General features: G+C 40.3%; 1 protein-coding gene across 22 annotated transcripts in view; it reads right to left on the minus strand.

The window, feature by feature from the left end:
- The window catches only part of sipa1l1 (signal-induced proliferation-associated 1 like 1), a 392,549-nt gene that overhangs the window by 230,967 nt on the left and 146,922 nt on the right, over positions 1–14,660 (minus strand). For 16 of the 22 annotated variants that reach the window (XM_059954480.1, XM_059954471.1, XM_059954380.1 and 13 more), the window contains one exon: positions 1,332–1,383. The exons of the other annotated variants lie outside the window; for them this stretch is intronic. The gene's annotated coding sequence lies outside the window, so the exon portion shown is untranslated. The remainder of the gene's footprint in view (positions 1–1,331; positions 1,384–14,660) is intronic. 22 annotated transcript variants of the gene reach the window in all.

Here is a 14,660-nt window from a genome sequence, read left to right on the forward strand (position 1 = left end):
CCCCAACTCCTTCTTCACTACCAAAATGACTGCATTAGTGCTGTCTCCTGCAACAATGCAGAACTCAACAATTACATCAACTTTGCTGCCAACTTCCACTGTGCCCCCAAGTGCACTTAAACCACTTCTGACACACTGCTCCCATTTCTCGATCTCTCCACCTTCATCTCAGGAGCCAATCTATCCACCAACTTTTAACAAGTCCCACCAACTTACACAGCTAGACTACATCTTCTCCCTCCCTTTCTCTTGTAAAGATGTTGTTCCTTTCTCTATTTCTGTTGTATCTGTTTGAATGAGACCTTCCACTCTCGGACATCAGAGATGTCCTTTTTCAGAAAATGGGGCTTCTCTCCCCAACTTTCTCTATTGTTAACAGAGCCTCTCACCCTTATCTCCTTCATTTTTTGCACCTCTGCTCATAATTCACCTCTCCCCTGACAGAACATGGATGAAGTTCCCTTCATTCTTTCATTTTACACCCCCCCCCCAGTCTACAAATCCAGTGTACCATGCTTTGCAACTTCCACTAGCTACAATGCCATCATAATGTGACTTCATTCCTCCCTATCCATTCTTTCTCCTCCTGAAGTACTTAGCACTGCAACTGGAGGAACTGCAATGCCTATCCCTACAGATCCTCTCTCTGCACATTTGATTCCATGCTCCACCTATTCTCCTCCAAGAGATACCACCACTTACAGCCCTTTGTTGCCTCCACCTTCATTTCTCTCCTTCATCTGCACCTAGATCTATTTATTGTTTGCCAGCTCCTACTCTACCCCTTCTTTTCTCTTTATATTGGCCACTGCCTCTCTGGCTTTCAGTCCAGATGAAGGGCCTCCACACAATTATAGCCATATGACCAATTAATCTACTAACGTGTATGAAGTTTGGGATGTGGGAGAAACCAGAGCACCTACAGGAAACCCATGCAGTCACAGGGGAATGTACAAGCTCATTACAGACAGCAACAGGAATTAAACCTGGATCGCTGGGGTTGTAATGACATTATGCTAACCACTACACTACTGTGCAGCCCACTAAAGAAAGCAAAAACAGGTAAAAGAGAAAAGTTGTTTTGGTAAAAACAGATTAAAAAAAATTATTTTGGCAATTCAAATTTTAACCAAATGTGTTTTTTAAAAAATCACCCACCACTTCAAAAGAAAAAAAATAAGGAGTTTAACTCCGCATTTATCTGGAAATCCCCAGTACTTCAGAATGTTCTGTTCGACACGGGAGGCAAATGTGCTTTACAACCTCACCCACATCCTCATCAACTCCAAACCCCTTTCTGTTGACCAAAACACAAGAGGCAGAGCACTGACCTGTTTACACAGACACTGAGGAGGAATGCAAATTGTAATGTGGTCCAAAAATCTGCAAAAGAAAGTGACCCATTAGACCATAAAAATCAGAAAATTGTCACCACTTTAATAGCCAAACTAACATCAATTAACTGCCCATTTTCAGTAAAGGAAAGGAGTGACAGAAATGAATGCTGTTTAGTTTACAAGATGACTGGCATGCCACGAGTAAGATCACAGTCTAAAAGTGTGAAAGGTAACAACAAACTAACTCTGAAAGCAATCAGCATTCCTTTCAAGTCTCCAGAAGAAAACATTTTCAGGCCTAAAGTCAATCATAACAAATTAATTTATGAACCAAGCACAGGCCTGCTCAGAAATGAGACTAAGGGAGATACAGAGACACTGAAACTCATCTTAATGAAAATCTTTGAACAAAGTACAACTGGGTTGGAGAAGCGGTACAATGAAGGTGTACTAGGAAGCTCTGAAATTCTCAGCCAGTCAGGTTTGTCGGACTGTAGAAGCTACTAAAGTCTTTCAATGTCATATCTAATTAAGGTCACAACAATGAACTTCAAACATCAAGGGAACAAGTCTACTTCCAGAAAGATTTTAGGTTTCTATTCTTCAGAAATGGCCACGTACTGAAAGGTCACTTTCTTTTACATTCCTCTAAAAAGAAAATCCTATACTTTTCATGTTGTTTTTATTTAAGATGTGTAACTTTCTATTATTCCGCCGTGCAAGATTTTTCAAACATCACTAGCTAGCAGAAAGTTGCTGTCGTTGTTCAACCAGGGATTCCACAGCTGTCACAAAACAGAGGGCAAAGCAATAGTACTTGCAGAGACTTCTAAACTGGACCTTTGCTTCTTTCTATTCATGGCTGTGTGTGTTTTCAAGTGACTCTTTTAATATGGTAGCACATCAGAGGTGGTATAATTATATTAAAAAAAAGATAAAGCTCCCTATAACCTTCTCAATGCATCTCATAAGCTGTCTAGCAAATATGAGCCAATGTACATCTAGGAATACTGCTACAACAGACATTTGTCAGTCAGCCCAATGCACTACCCATGAACCAATGCCTGCTGATCAACACATGCATCTTTAAGATTCAGAGCCTGTGAATAATGCTGATAAACATAAATCTAACCACCTTCACCATATTCATTTTAATACATGATGCCTCTTAACTACACCAATGGTCAAAGGCATAGGTGGAGGATATAATCCAACTTATCTCACCAGCCAAATAGGTCTGAAGTTTCCAAGGCACTCTAGCCTGTTAACTAGTTTTTTATAGATTTACCATGTAAGATTTAAAACTGAAGGGATACGTGGTCCAACCATTGCTAATAAAAGAAAGCTAAGCTATTTTTTCCAAAATAGCTATCCCACTTTAAGATTCATAACTTGCAGTAAAGCAGTCAAAGAATCACTTTCTGACCATGTTCAACCAAGAAAAATGACAACAGTAGCACCATCACTAACACAGCTTCTACCACCTCTCACTAAACTTGCATAGGCTGAGGATTAATCCACACAGTCTCATCACTCTTTGAAATATCTATCCAACATTTAACGCCACAGTTTGCATATCCCTACTAGAGTCTCATTTTCTGGTTTGCTGTCTCTGACTTGCGAATGTAAAAAGCAACAATAAAGCATCTGAATCCTTGTGCTTTTTTTTACATTAGCCATTATGATCACAGATGATGATTTGTCTCTGAATGACATTCCTCAAATCGATTAATGATTAGATATCTCCAAACTGAAAATACACAGCAGCAGCCACCATGGCCCTCTTGGGTGCAGAATTCTAAAAATTCACGAATGCCTGGGTAATTAAAGTTCTCATCTATGCCGTGAACAACTAATGCTTACTATCATTGTTCGAGAAGCCTGCCGGAGGAAATTCTGTACATTTCAGTGAGATCACCATTCACTATTCCAATATGGGCCCAATCTGCCTAATCTCTCATGTGATAAGCCCGCTTCCCCAGAAGTAATCTAGTGAATTTTCACTGCAATTCCTTCATTGAAAGTATAAGCTTCCTTCTATAGAGGGATCATACCTATATAAATTTCAGTTGCAGTTTTAGCAAGGTCTTGCATAATTGGGGTAGGATATCTCTACTCTTAGCCTCAGCTATTCTTACAATAAAAACTAAAAATATTTACTCTACCTATTTTATTAATATATATACCCATCACTTAAAAGAAACACACCCAAGTCTTTCTTTACATGATGAGTCCTTTCAACCTCTCACCATGTTAAAAAATTCCCTGCCTTTATTTTCTTTTCTCTGCCAAACTGGGTGAAAGCGAGCATTATATTTCATCTGCCACAATCTTATTCTGGCCATACTTCTGAAGCCTTTCTGCATCTTCCTCAGGGCCCAAACTACCTCTCCTAGCTTTGTGGTATCAGCAAACTTGGACATATTACAATTTATCCTCTATTCCAAATAAATGATTATAGACCGACTACAGCTGAGACCCCAGTCCCAACACAAAAAGCCCTAAACTACCAAGTTACTCATTCACCCAATAGCATTATAAAATACCAGATCAAAAGCAAACTACTTCTTTAATATACTGATCTAGAAAACTTCCATCTCCCACTTTATTACTGCTCATTTGGTTTACCCATTCTATATCTGAAGATTGAAATCCTGGCTGAGTGGTGTCATAACAATAACCTCTTACTCAATGTCAGCAAGACCAAGGAGCTGATTATTGAATTCAGGTGGAGGAAACTTGAGGTCTATGTGCCATTCCTCATCATCTGATCAGAGGTGGAGAAGGTAGGCAACTTTAATTTCTTCAGTTATCTTATGTCCAATTATGAAGAAAGTACACAGTGCCTCAACTTCCTCAGAAGTTTGAGAAGATTCAACATGACATCTAAAATTCTGACATTTCCATAGAAGTGCGGTGGAGAGTGTATTGACTAGTTGCATCATGGCCTGATTTGGAAACACCAATGCGCTTGAATAGAGAATCCTACAAAAAAATAGTGGATATGAGCCAGTCCATCACCAGTAAAGCCTGCCCCCCAATTGTGCACATCTACAAGGACTACTGCCACAGGAAAGCAGCATCCATCATCAGGGACCCTCACCACCCAGACCATGTTCTCTTCTTGCTACACCACCAAGTTCATGAACAAAAAAGCTGAATGAACTCAGCAGGTCAGGCAGCATCCGTTGAAAGAAGCAGTCAATGTTTCGGGTCGGGACCCTTCGTCAGGACTAAAGAAGGAGGGGGCAAGGGACCTATAAAGAAGCTGGGGGTAGGGTGGAAAACCAATCTGAGGAAAGATCAAGGGGTGGGGGAGGGGAAGCAGGGAGGGGATAGGCAGGACAGGTGAAGAAGGCATCTAAGGGGAAAGCACTATGGGTAGTAGAAGAAGGCAGAGTCATGAGAGGTGATAGGCAGCGTGATAGGAAGAGGAGACAGAGTGAAGGTGGGATGGGGGAAGGGAGAGGGAGGGAATTACCGGAAGTTGGAGAATTCGATGTCCACACCAAGGGGCTGGAGACTACCCAGACGGTATATGAGGTGTTGCTCCTCCAACCAAAGTTTGGCCTCATCATGGCAGTAGAGGAGGTCAGGTATGGACATATCCGAATGGGAATGTGAAGGAGAGTTGAAGTGAGTGGCAACCAGGAGATGCTGGCCGTTGTGGCGGACAGATCGTAGGTGCTCGACGAAGTGGTCCCCCACTCTGCGTCAGGTCTCGCCGATGTAGAGGAGGCTGCACTGGGAGCACCAGATGCAATAGATTACCCCAACAGACTCACAAGTGAAGTGCTGTCTCACCTGGAAGGACTGTTTGGGGGCCCTGAATGGTGGTAAGAGAGGAGCTATAGGGACAGGTGTAGCACTTACGCTTGCAGGGATAAGCGCCAGGTGGGAGATCTGTGGGGAGGGACGTGTGGACCAGGCAATCGCAGAGGGTACGATCCCTGCGAAAAGCAGAGAGGGGTAGAGAGGGAAAGATGTCCTTAGTGGTGGGGTCCTGTTGAAGGTGGCGGAAGTTGCAGATGATAACATGCTGAATCCGGAGACTGGTGGGGTGATAGGTGAGGACAAGGGGGCACGGTCCCTGTTGTGGTGACGGGAGGATGGGGTGAGGGCTGAAGGGCAGGAAATGGAGGAGATTCGGGTGAGGGCATCATTGATGTCAGCAGAAGGGAAACCACGATTCTTAAAGAAAGAGGGCATCTGGGATGTCCTGGAACGGAAAGCCTCATCCTTCAAGCAGATGCGGTGCAGACGGAGGAACAGGGAATAGGGAATAGAATTTTTGCATTTGGCAGGGTGGGAAGAGGTATAATCAAGGTAGTTATGGGAGTCAGTGGGTTTATAGAAGATGTCATGAACAATTATTACCCAACCATCAGGCTCTTGAACCAAAGAGGATAACTTCATTCATTTCATCAATGAAATGTTTCCAAAAACCTTTCAAGGACTCTTCATCTCATGTTTGATATTTATTGCTTATTTGTTTATTATTATTTCTTTCTTTCTTTTTGTCTTTGCATAGTTTGTTTTCTTTTGCACACTGGTTAAACTCCTAAGTTGGTGCGGTCTTTCAATGATTCTATTATGGTTATCAGATTGGATGGGAAAACAAATCTCAGTTTTGTATAAGGTGACATACATACACTTTGATAATAAATTTACTTTGAAGTTTGATATATAGATTAATGATGTTTTGATGATCACGTCATTATTCTTATTACAGGCTAATATTCTGGTTTATACTATGTTGGTGGCTTATATACTGTACCACTGCATAAGATCCAAGGGTAAAGGCATCTGTGTAATATTGGATACCCACTGAACCTTCCTATATACACCAATTATGGCAATGATGGCATAACCCATAACATTGTGAAAATCTCCCATAGTATGTGAAAGAGAGCTTTAAACTTTAATAAATTTTCCAACATCACTGTCACAAATGTAAGAAGAGTCTTTCAAAAAAAGTAATGTCTGATGCTGATTTGTGTCTGTTCTGGGGGGGAGGGGGAAGAGGGCAAAAACCGATGTAGACTCGACAATTTACAATAATTATGTCACACGCCAGTTAGGTCTGAGACATAATCATCCAAACAGAAGACAGTTTCACCCCAACAGACTAAAATGCATTATAAAAATAAAGTTTCCATTGTTATAAACAGTTTTGTATCAATGTAATTGAAAATGAATGCATGCTGGCCTTACCCCATCAAAGAAGGGAAAAATGAACCCTGAAGCAATTGCTCACTGGGAAAAAACACTGTGCAAAAGCAATTTTAAAAGAGCATAAACCTGCCATTAGTGCAAATGAACCAGTCACAAAGAACAAAGTTCTCACAAAGTTTACTGGAATAACATGGCATACAGAGCATTAGCTTGTCGGTCCAAATTGCAGATATACTGCATTTCTTTTTGCATCTTTTTCCCATTAAAAAGAACATCTTTCCCAGTTGGCATGATGATCAAGCAATCTTAATTTAGTATAGTAGGGTAAAGTGGACAAAAGAATTCCCTTGGCCTTGCTGTTATAATTTATCTTAATCCCAAGGTTAGTGAAATGTGTAATTTCCAGTTCTCGTGCAGTCTGCCTTTCTGGACTTGTACCCAGCTTTATGACAGAACTCGAATAACTTTCATCTGTCAATTCAGAGTGAGAACTGGGCCAACTGAGGCTGCCAACAATTTTTAAGCAGAATTCTTACAGTAGTCAGAGGAAGTGTTCATCTAAGCAGTCTAATTTCAACAACAAATCAGGTCTCCAGAGACAAGAGGCTACTGTGATGACCAGTTCAATTAATTAACTGAATCTTTAAGATCTATAATCTGAAAAAAATATGTATATACACACACACATTTTGTCATATTGTGAAATATCCATATCTCATATATTTTACAATATGGCAAAGTATCTATTCCAATGATGTAACTCCTTAAAAACTCATTCAAGTATACATTTAGAGCTTTTAGACTTCTCCCAAATACATACTGTACACCTAACAATAAAGTGGTAAGAGTATCAATTGTTATCAGTCTTCTTGACATGTAATATTCCCTATTTGTTTGAAAGAATATATTGGAAGAGCTATCAGATATTCCATGAACTACAGAGAGTCGGATGTGGTTTACTCTATTGCCCTCGAAGAAGGTACACAGTACAACAGAAATACTGCTCATCTTCTGCATTGTTACTTCCTTCCTCTTCTCTTACTGATCTAGTTTCACTTTTACCAGAGTTACCTATTACAAATTCAGAAAATGATTAGTGGAAGATTATTAAACAATGTGGACAAAAAGAAAGTTCAATGCAATATATAGCAAGATCAAATTAGATACCTTTTGTCTCAACATTGAGAACAATCAAGCATGGGCTAATAAATTACAAGTAAAATTTGCACCACAAAATGTGTCAGGCCATGATCACCTATAAAACCAGTGGCATATAACCACTTACACTAAACATTCAATGCGTTATTATCTGCAAGTTCTTCACCAGCAACAATCTGGGAATCACTCTCAACCAGAAACCTAACTGGACCAATATAAGACAGAAATAGAGGCTACATATCTAGCGGCAAAGGACTCACTTCTTCATATCCCCAACTATCACCTGCAAGGCATGTTAGAAGTTTGATAATAGACTATTCACTTGCTTTTGGTAAATACATCTCCAACAATGCCCATGAGTTCTGACATTACCCAGAAGAAATCAGCCCATTGACCGGCACCCTGTTGATCAGCCTTGACATTCATTCCCTCCACAACCAGTTCCAGTATGTACTATCTACATAATGAACTACAGTTACTTGCCTCGACTACTTCAAATTCAAGATGAGAACAGCAGGAGCAAGTGCATTGAAACCAGTCCCAAAATCCCTTCCAAGTCAAAGATGATCGCAATTTGGAAATATAGTATGATTTTTCATCATTGTTTAATGTAAATCTTCAAACTCTCTTCTCAATATCATTGTGGGACTACTTTCAAGAGAAGAAGTTAAATAGGTCAAGGTGGTGGCTCACCACCACAGTCTCAAAGGAGAAGTAATAAGTGTTAGATCTCAGAGTCATGGAAAAGTACAGCACAGAAAAGGGCCCTTCTACCCATCCACTCCATGCCAAATCATTTAAACTGCCTACTCCCATCAACCTGCATTGGAACTATAACCTTCCATATCCCTATCATCCATGTACCTATCCAACTTCTCTTAAATGTTGAAATCGAGCTAGCATGCACCACTAGTGCCAGCAGGTTGTTCCATACTCTCACAACCCACTGACTGAATAAGTTTCCCCTCATGTTCTCCCAAGTCATGACCATCCAATCTCTATGGAAAAAGCCTGCTTGCATTTAGCCTATCTATATCCCTTAAAAATTTGCATACCTCTATCAAATCTCCTCTCAATCTTCTACATTCCAAGAAAAAAAGTCCCAACCTACTCAATCTTTCCTTATAACTCAGGTCTTCTAGGTCCAGCAACATCCTTGCAGATTTTCTTTGTATTCTTTCAACAGTATTTACATCTTTCCTGTAGGTAGGTTACCAAATCTACACACAATACTCCAAATTAGGCTTCACCAATGTCTTATACAACTATAACATAACATCTCACTACTTAATATTATGATTTATTAAGACACTAAAAGCTTTCTTTACGAGTCAATCTACCTGTGATGTCACTTCCAATAAATTAGGGATCTGTATTCCCAGATCCCTTTATTCTACCACACTCATCAGTGACCTACCGTGTAAGACCTAACCAGGTTAGACCTACTAAAGTGCTACACCTTTTATTTGTCTACATTAAAATCCATCTGCCATTTTACAGCTGGTCCAGAATGTGCTGCAAGCCATGATAGCCTTTCTTGCTGTCCACTGCACCTCCATTCTTGGTGACATCCACAAATCTGTTGATGCAGTTAACCACATTATCATCCAGATTGTTGATATAGATGACAAACAACAGTGGATCAGCATCGATCCCTGCAGCACTTCACTAGTCACGGGCAACCATCTACTACCACTCTCTGGCTTCTCCCACAAAACCAATATCTAATCCAATTTACTACCTTATCTTGAACGCCAAGCAACTGAGCTTTCTTGTCAACATCCCATACTGAACCTTGTCAAATCCCTTGCTAAAATCCATGTAGACAACATCCCCAGTCTTCCCTTCACTCAGTTTCCTGATAACTTCCCTGAAAAACTCAGTAAGATTAGTTAGACATTACCTACCACACATGAAGGCATGCTGATTATCCTTAATCAGTCCATGTCTATCCAAATACTTATCTATCTGCTCTCCTTTGGAACACCTTCCAATAACTTTCCCATTACTGACATCAGGCTCATTTGCCTACAATTTCCTGGTTTATTCTTAGAAGTCTTTCTTATTCAGCAGAACAACATTACCTATCCATCTAAGGATGATGCAAGTATCTCTGCTCAAGCCCCGGAATTTTTGCACTTGCCTCCCCCAGGGTCCAAGGGAACAGCTTGTCATGCCCTGGGGTTTTAATTTTCCACAGGACAGCAAACATTTCCTCTTCTGTGATGCCACTTTGCCTCACTTCTATAGACTCCGTGTCCACCTCTGGAGATACAAAATACAAGATACAAGATACAGATGCAAAAAAATTTATTTAAGATCTTCCCCATCTTAACAGTTTTGCCCAGATTTCGAATAAAAAAAACAAGAAAAGAATGAGGTCCAACACAGCATGGATCAAAATGTGAAGACTGGTTGCTTATATAATTCACTTCTGATATTGGAACAGATTGCTTTGGGATATAAAGTGTAAAAAAAAGCAAAAAGCATATCCAGCAGAGCAATGAAGGTTTGGTGCAGAGTTTTCTCAGAAAGGTTTATTTACAGAATATGAAAAGACAGGGGCACAGGACTGTAAACTGGTATTACACATCCACCATTCAGTCTTCAGAAAGCCAGAAGTCCACAGGCTTCTCTTGTTAATAATAAAGCTGGATCAAAAGTAACCCAAGAATACATTCAGAATACATATATAATGCTACAGCTTGACTTTGACATAAACTAGCTTTTTACCACAAAGTTAAAATAGAACAGGTACTGCATACATCAGGGCAGAGCATTTAACACAGGTCATTCCACAGCAATGCTTTATACTAACAATCACTGTCAGAATTAGATAGAAAAATAAATGATCTGAAAGCCAGTCCTGAGGTGGTAAGATGACATGGCTTTGAACCTAGGATTTCTTTGTTTGCTTTCTTATTTTCTGTTAACAGACATCTCAGCCAAAGAGGCAATCTGACTGCTAGGAACAAGGACAATAAAAAGAACACAGTTCTGCAAAGTGGACTTCACCCCCTCTTGATGCACACACAGCAATAAAACCCAATTGGATTGCTGCAATCATTTATGAAATAGAGATAAAAAGTAATGGATCAGCACAACGATATTATGCACACATGCATTGAAATAGGACCCATCCACTTCCCACCTAGAGACGATATCGCTTTGTCACTACTATGCCAATCACTAACAGGGGATTTAAAGCATTAAGCATTTGAAGTACATGTTGAAGATTGGTGCAGCAAACACAAAGGCTTTGTGGGAAAGGACAATAGTCTAAAGTCCTGATGCCACTGGATACTGAAGACCTGGGCCCCAAGAGGCAGCCTTTCCGATTTGTATTGTTTGCAGAGGAAACACAAGTGACATTCATGAAACGCCAACAAAATATATTGATTTGACGGCATAATCAAATGTAAAGGGTGCATGGTATTTATTTTCTGTGTACTTCTTATGCATAACTTGTCTTTGAAATTAAACAAAAATTCTCCCACAGCAGCCCAAGCACAGCTACTAAACAGTGCACCTTTGAAATAGACGACACAGTGACCCTCTTTATCTGAGTGCTCCTTAGGCGGTGGTCTGTCCCGGTTGTGTCTCATGGCACAGATAATGCCATACCACTGCCAGGTGTGAAATTATCAAGAGTACTGTGATCCTTGCACATAGCCCATGTGTGAATTGCACAAAAATTCTGCAGACTGTGAAGAGACCACCACTGATGCAGTTTCCACTTTCCTGAACTTTAAAACGAGGCTGCCAAGGTGTTGTATGCCAGGCACTGGCGTCACTGTTCAGACTTTGCAATTAATACCTTGCTTTTAACGTATTCCCAGTTGGTTTTCTGATTGTTCCTCCAAGTAAGGTTGGATCCAAAAGCTCCAATTTACGTGTGTAAAGGAGGGCATAGATGGAAAGTGACTGACATTGGGAATCAGTCAGCCATGCTAACATGAACTCAGCACAGCTGATGTTTTGTTTCCTCGTTTAGTAGCAGAACAGTGCTCCAAATTACAAACTAGCGTCAGAGTTTCCTGCAGGAAAATTGTGTAGCTTTACTTACAGAACAAGTGAAGGGAAGTTGATGCAAAGTTAATTCAAAAAACAAATCTGTAAGAAACAATGGGAACTGTGATTGGTTACTTCCAATCTGACAGAACAGTGTAGATGAGAGGCAGTGATATTGGGTTGAAATTACTAATCTGCATCTGGGTATTAAGCAGCTGCCAGGCTCAATGCCATCTAGAAATAATCCCTAGTATGATCCAATCTGGTTGAAAACACTTCTCTGCATTGTTTGCATATGAAAGGTGTGTGATAATGGATGTGATTTCAAAGATATAGTTTTCTCATGGAATGAGACACCCCCTCATTCCTTTACCACACCCAGATGAAATCTGTTCCAATTCCACTCAGACTAGCCAAAACTGACAGATGAATTTCATAACAGAAAGATCGAAAAATCTTGGGACAACACACTGGATTTATTTTCTGCTATGAAAACATCCAAATCTGCCCAACACTGTAGATGCAACAGTAAGCGGCACCATTCAATTTAAATGAGAGCCTCATTTTAAAGGGATCCCTAAGCATATACTTTTGACAATACTTACTTTAACTAATGCACTGAATTAATTGAAAAAGTTGTGTTATAAATTCTATTTTATTTTGAGGCAATGGCTTTCTCTGTGGGGAAAATGATTTTGTGACATGTCAAAATGCACAAGCAGACCATTTTAACTGGTTACCAGCCTCTAAACTGCATAAACAAAAAAAAAATAGACCCGCATACTAGTTGGAGTTACTGACTTTTCTGGAGATACCGATTAGTAAATAAAGCTGTGACAGGATTTACATGTTGTATAACTGCTGCAGCCAATTTCTGGTTGAGGATTATTTTCCATCAGTACCAGAGCTTTCAACTGTTTTGGCTCCACTTCTACATCAGGCATCACTCACTCTGGCAGCCCAATATGCTTCATGCTCCAACATGCATTTACTTGTAAATCTTGAAATCTCTGCCTTAGAGAACTGCAGATGTTGTTATTAGCTACATTTAAAGGCCAAGAAAGTATTTTTGTAGGATAGAAATAGAATTGAGAGCAGTGGGGAGATCTGGCAATGAAGCCAAAGATCAGATCAGCCTTGATCTGAATGAAAGACAGAGGAGACTCAAGGGTCATATAGCCTACTCCAGCACCATTTCTTATTTTCTACTATTCTTGTGTGCGTACATACCTGTCAGCTCTCTTAAGAGTAAACCTTTATCCCTCATTAGAAAGCTCCAAGCTTTTGTTCCAAACACAGAACAGCTGAATTAGATTTAACGTAATATAAAGACAAGTTTGCTCTATGTTTCATCTAATACTAATGAACAACTGCCCTGAATAGCACTGCCATTATACAATTTTGAGGATCCCATCATACATCACTAATTTCCCCGTGGCTCCTTTGTTAAATGAATACAGGTTTAGCAGCAGTGCCCCAACCTCCGCATAACCCGTTTAGATAATAAAAATATTTTGTACTCAATAAACAATCTCTAGAAACCTTTTTTCCGACTCAAACTCCAGATGTTATCTGCAAAAGGCCTTGGACCCTCAGAAAACATCCATATCCTGCATACTCGTTAAAAATGATTGTAATTACACACATCACCATGGTACCTAGATTTTCAGCAGGACTATCAGCAACATTCCAGTTATTTACCATTTTTAATGAATTATTGAAGATTACCAATTAAGCTCAGCTTTCTCTGGCCAGAGTAATTATTATACTGTTCACATTCATCAGCTTACTTCACACAAACACCCACTAAGCGTTTATTTCAAACTCATCACATTTAAGAGGCCACCAACAAGGGATTGCATAAAGGCTATCCGCACTCCCTCTTACTTTTGCAGTTTCTCAGTTTTAGCCATAGCACACAATAAAAACAGGAAGTTTTGACAGTGGTATCTTGTTGAGGTCCGAATTGAGACTGCTCTTGGTCTCTAGCTTTGAACATTCAAAAATATAGACACCTGAACATTAAATAAGATATTCTGATTGGGCTGTGCCTTGTCAACTGCAGTGCTAGAAATCTAATGCTGAATCCCTGCCCTCCGCTGGCACTCCCCAGCAAGTGAATGCCTGACAGCTCTGTGTGGAGGGTCTGTCATCAGGGTCTGGTGTTGAACAGATTAGAATGACCTGATTTGGCTGCTCAGTGCTGAGATGTGGAGCTCAGGACTGCACCCTGCGAGGATGGTGGGCGTAAGGATCAGGCAAGTTTATTGTATGTACTGACAGACTGCCTGGATCCTATGACAATGAATCACCTCCTATTTAATGCGGTGGAAGCAGCCATCTCTCCTCCTCAGCTGAGACTGTTAGCACAGGATAATCTGGAGACAGTTGCACAACAAAACAAAGCAATGAGAAGGTAGCAGCTTCCATCACATCCAGTATTTGGCAATGAGGGAATACTGGCAACACATGGAGTAGCTGCTGCCAATCCCTGCTATTATCCATACACACCTTGCTGGCCAGGGTGCAACCTTGATCCTTCCCTTCCCCCACCCCCCTTGAGCTAGCTCACGACTTGGCATAATCCACTCAACAGAAACCCTCAGGCAAACTCTCCAAATCAAGCTACGGTGTAGTTTATTGTTGGATACATGACAAACTTCCAACAAAGCAGTGGTAACATATCCTAATATAATACTGCCATTGCTCCTTTTAGCAGTTTCCTTGAGAACGCCTCTTTCCAAAATGGTATTAGTATATTGGGATATATTAGTATATGCTGCATTTCATGACCTACAAGTGTCACAAAATATTTTAAATGTTTTACAATTAAATACTCGAGGTATTTGAAAACCAGCAAGTAATATCAGTGAGCTCTATTTATTTGATTACATCAATGATCTTCAAATCTCACGACCAGCAATTGAATGCAGAGCAGAAGTCATTGCTCCACTGGAGCTTGCAAGTGTGACACCTTTA

Source organism: Hypanus sabinus, chromosome 2 (genome assembly GCF_030144855.1).
Source record: "Hypanus sabinus isolate sHypSab1 chromosome 2, sHypSab1.hap1, whole genome shotgun sequence".
NCBI lineage: Eukaryota > Metazoa > Chordata > Chondrichthyes > Myliobatiformes > Dasyatidae > Hypanus > Hypanus sabinus.